The sequence below is a fragment of the Xenopus laevis genome, chromosome 5S (genome assembly GCF_017654675.1).
Source record: "Xenopus laevis strain J_2021 chromosome 5S, Xenopus_laevis_v10.1, whole genome shotgun sequence".
NCBI classification, from domain to species: domain Eukaryota; kingdom Metazoa; phylum Chordata; class Amphibia; order Anura; family Pipidae; genus Xenopus; species Xenopus laevis.
The window spans coordinates 50071215-50076406 of NC_054380.1; the positions used below are offsets into that span (position 1 = coordinate 50071215).

The 5192-nt window shown below is 40.2% G+C and overlaps 1 protein-coding gene across 5 annotated transcripts in view; it reads left to right on the forward strand.

Moving 5' to 3' along the window:
* The first annotated feature begins 730 nt into the window (after positions 1–730).
* Positions 731–5192, forward strand: part of tab2.S (TGF-beta activated kinase 1 (MAP3K7) binding protein 2 S homeolog) — a 59608-nt gene continuing 55146 nt past the window's right edge. For 2 of the 5 annotated variants that reach the window (XM_018265332.2, XM_018265331.2), the window contains exon 1: positions 2841–3469. The gene's annotated coding sequence lies outside the window, so the exon portion shown is untranslated. Of the gene's footprint in view, positions 913–2837; positions 3470–5192 lie in introns of those variants that run through there. The other 3 variants (XM_041564529.1, XM_018265334.2, XM_018265333.2) reach the window with 3 other exon arrangements.

The window sequence follows — 5192 nt, forward strand, 5'->3', positions numbered from 1 at the left end:
GGTGGGAAGGGAAACATTTTTTTACTTCCTTGTTTTGTGACAAAAAGTCACAGAATTTCCCTTCCTGCCAATAATTTGCATATGCAAATTAGGATTCAGATTCAGTTCAGCTGGCCTGAAGGATTCAGACGAATCCTGCTGAAAGAGGCCGAATTCCTAACCGAATCCTGGATTCGGTGCATCCCTAGTTTTAATTGCATAAAAATTAAGTATAGTGCCAAATAGAGTCTCCTGTAGGCTGCCAGTCCATGTACAGGCTCAAATTTGTGGCGACAAAGAGGCCTAGGGCAGCAAAATATTAGGGGCGGCCTGCTGCGGGCAGGGGCTAGGACCACGCTGCCATCTGTATTTTACCGACCTGGCCGGTAAAAATGATGGTTGAACCCAATGTTGTTAATAGGGAAAAGAGATAAAAAGATAGGAAGACCGGTATTTTTTTCAGGAAAATGTGGCAACCCTAGCACCAGGATTGTGCAGCCATGGGTAAGGTTACCATTCGTCCCCGTTTGCCGGGGATCTGCCCCGTTTCAGAGCTGCTGTCCCCGTGCAAATTGTCCCCGTTGGCCGTCCCCGTGTGGTAAAAAAGACCCGTGAAATCCCTGGATCGCCAGGCATTCAGGCAGCCAGCTTTGCAGGTCCTTCTAGCAGAAGACTGCACTATGCAAATTGGCCAATCCGGAAGCACCACCACCGAGAAAGCTGTGACGAAGGACTGAGGCATGATTATTTTCACTTGCGTGTCTCCTGTGGTGTAATTCAATTCCTCTCTGCTCCCTCCTGCTGCACAGAACTGCTTTCAGCTACGGACGGAGGAAAGGAATGTGGCAAGACACAGCAGCAGCACTGCTCACAAAGCTGGCTGGCATTAGAGAATTCCACGTGAAGTGCAGGGATCAAAGTTATAATCTCTGTGTGAGTTTACTATGAATTCTGGTGGTAGTTATACATGAAATAATCTCTGTGCCAATTTACTAAGAGTTCTGGGGTAGTTATACATGAAATAATCTCTGTGCCAATTTACTATGAGTTCTGAGGGTAGTTATACATGAAATAATCTCTGTGCCAATTTACTATGAGTTCTGGGGTAGTTATACATGAAATAATCTCTGTGCCAATTTACTATGAGTTCTGAGGGTAGTTATACATGAAATAATATCTGTGCCAATTTACTATGAGTTCTGGGGTAGTTATACATGAAATAATCTCTGTGCCAATTTACTATGAGTTCTGAGGGTAGTTATACATGAAATAATCTCTGTGCCAATTTACTATGAGTTCTGAGGGTAGTTATACATGAAATAATCTCTGTGCCAATTTACTAAGAGTTCTGGGGTAGTTATACATGAAATAATCTCTGTGCCAATTTACTATGAGTTCTGAGGGTAGTTATACATGAAATAATCTCTGTGCCAATTTACTATGAGTTCTGGGGTAGTTATACATGAAATAATCTCTGTGCCAATTTACTATGAGTTCTGGGGTAGTTATACATGAAATAATCTCTGTGCCAATTTACTATGAGTTCTGAGGGTAGTTATACATGAAATAATCTCTGTGCCAATTTACTAAGAGTTCTGAGGGTAGTTATACATGAAATAATCTCTGTGCCAATTTACTATGAGTTCTGGGGTAGTTATACATGAAATAATCTCTGTGCCAATTTACTATGAGTTCTGGGGTAGTTATATATGAAATAATCTCTGTGCCAATTAACTATGAGTTCTGGGGTAGTTATACATGAAATAATCTCTGTGCCAATTTACTATGAGTTCTGGGGTAGTTATACATGAAATAATCTCTGTGCCAATTTACTATGAGTTCTGGGGTAGTTATACATGAAATAATCTCTGTGCCAATTTACTATGAGTTCTGGGGTAGTTATACATGAAATAATCTCTGTGCCAATTTACTATGAGTTCTGAGGGTAGTTATTCATGAAATAATCTCTGTGCCAATTTACTAAGAGTTCTGGGGTAGTTATACATGAAATAATCTCTGTGCCAATTTACTATGAGTTCTGAGGGTAGTTATACATGAAATAATCTCTGTGCCAATTTACTATGAGTTCTGGGGTAGTTATACATGAAATAATCTCTGTGCCAATTTACTATGAGTTCTGGGGTAGTTATACATGAAATAATCTCTGTGCCAATTTACTATGAGTTCTGGGGTAGTTATACATGAAATAATCTCTGTGCCAATTAACTATGAGTTCTGGGGTAGTTATACATGAAATAATCTCTGTGCCAATTTACTATGAGTTCTGGGGTAGTTATACATGAAATAATCTCTGTGCCAATTTACTATGAGTTCTGGGGTAGTTATACATGAAATAATCTCTGTGCCAATTAACTATGAGTTCTGGGGTAGTTATACATGAAATAATCTCTGTGCCAAGATACTATGAGTTCTGGGGTAGTTATACATGAAATAATCTCTGTGCCAAGATACTATGAGTTCTGGGGTAGTTATACATGAAATAATCTCTGTGCCAAACTACTATGAGTTCTGGGGTATTATACACAGAATTGCCACTGCGTTCATTTATATATTGACATACGGTGTATTTGTAAGATGGGCGTGGTTAGCGGGGGCGTGTCTTGCACAGTGGGCATGGTCTAAAAAAATTGCCGCCGTGCACTACGTGCGCCGCCATTTTCCGCTATGTCCCCAGATTTCACTCTGAAAATCTGGTCACCTTAGCCATGGGGAGCCACGTAGGGGCTACTAAATAGTCGATCACAGGCCTTATTTAGCACCTCAGGAACTTTAATCATGCTTGTGTTGCTCCCTAACTATTTTTACATTTGAATGTAGCTCACAGTTAAAAAAGGCGGAAATCAGATAACATGTTAAAGTAATAGTCCCGGCTTTTTTGTGACATTATTGTTCATTCCGAATTTCCCTCTTCAGGTTATCCGCAGTTTACACGTACCAGTCCCCAAATAACCGGTTCATGCGTTTAAAGAGATTATGTTAGAGATTAGAGAAACATTTTAGTTTTAGCAAATATCTTCCCTATCTACTACCAAATCCTTTACGTCATTTAAAACCTCTTCCCCCACCCCTGCTCTCAGCTTCATCATCATCTCGCGGTATTTTGGTCGCTTCTCGTCCGCCATATTTCGTCCTGCCAGTATTTTGAGGGTGGAGAGGCAGTTTCCATATCGCCCACATACGTTTAATTGATTTTCTTACGCTAGAAAAGTTGGGAAAACCATTGGGAGCTGTTTTCTTCCCAAGGTTATTATTCACGGTAGAAAGTAGTGAGAATATAGCACTCTTTTGCACGCAGCCGTATCAGCAAGCAGTCAGTCACAGGCAGCAGTGTGATTGGTTGCCGGGACAGGGCACAAAAACGTCGCGGTAGGAACTTCATCATTCCTTCCCTTTGCATCTGTACTCCAAGCGTATACATTTTTAGGTAGTGGAGTTGTCGGAACAGAAGTTTGGCTGAACAGACGGAAAGGTAAGGGAGGGACGAATGAAGTGGGTGGGGGACCGGGGCCTACTAATGTATGTGTAGAAAAGGAGGCACCTATTGGGTAGGCCAGAGGGCTGTAGGTAGAGGATGTCAGATTTGCACCCGTCAACCTGTTGAGCTCGCCTGTTGAGTTGTTATGAAAAACTTCTAGATAGTAACTGGCTGCAGGGCACATGCACTATATAGGCCATACCTTACACTTGGCCATACCTTTGCACACTCTGGGTTGATTTTGTATTGTCGACTTTCTGTAAAATGTTTGCTCTTATGTTGAGGGTTTGTCAGTCTTCCTCAAACTCTGGCTGCACAAGAAGAAAACCCGGAGCCTGTGTCTCACTACCTCATGTTACCTCAACAGCAGCTCAACAAAAGCACCTTGATGGAGACCTTTGCCATGCCATGCCATGTCATTCATTATAAAACACGTTTTTATAATGATATGAACATGTATTTTACACTAGTTAGTGTTTATCTATATCTACACACACACACACACACACACACACACCAACCAATCAGATGCTTGCTTACATTGTTTTCCTTGCAGCTGGCTGCAAACATTTAATCACTGATTGGCTGCTATGGGTTACTGCCCAGGTGCACATTTGCCCAATGTTTATAAATGACCCCCGTTGGGGTCTGCCATGCAGTGGCTGAAAAATAAAACAGCTCTTTGCCTGCCTGAAGGCATGAAGGTTATGGTCTGTTAAGTTTGTTGCTTGAACACTAGCACTGACTGATTCTGATTCAGTTAATTATCTTACAGATGATAAAGCACTAACTGTAGGTTTCATCTACTCACAGTGCCTGTAAGTTATAGGTGGCCAAACCTAGCATGTTGGTTTAAAGGAAAACTATACCCCCAAAATGAATACTTAAGCAACAGTTTATATCAAATTGAATGACATTAAAGAATCTTACCAAACTGGAATATATATTTACATAAATATTGCCCTTTTACATCTCTTGCCTTGAACCACCATTTCGTGACTCTATCTGTGCTGCCTCAGAGATCACCTGGCCAGAAATACTACAACACTAACTGTAACAGGAAGAAGTGAGGAAGCAAAAGGCAGAACTCTGTCTGTTAATTGGCTCATGTGACCTTACATGTGGTTTGTATGTGTACACCGTGAATCTTATGATCTCAGGGGGCGGCCCTTATTTTTTAAAATGGCAATTTTCTATTTATGATTACCCAATGGCACATACTACTAAAAAAGTATATTATTATGATAATGGTTCATTTACATGAAGCAGGGTTTTACACATGAGCTGTTTTACTCAGTATCTTTTAATAGAGACCTACATTGTTTGGGGGGTATAGTTTTCCTTTAAGCAACGGTGTTGTTACCAAACACATTTTTGGCAGAAGTTTTATGTACATAGAGCATATATCTGTATGGTGTTTATCACAGTATACAGGGCAAATACTGAAACTAGTTTAATTTGCCATTTATTGTGGTCCTCTGTGTGGGAAGAAAAAAAAAAAGTTAATGACCGTTCCTTTTACAATACTAGTTAAATTTATAGGGCTTGTGTTAAACATACTTTTTCCTATTATTTCATTGTGAACCTCTGTTTATTATTATTATTATTATTATTATCATCTATATAGTGGCATGATTCCCAGCAGTGCTTTACGACTAAAGGGATACAAATACAAGACCAAACAAGTAACATATACAGACAGACATTTTACCGGAAT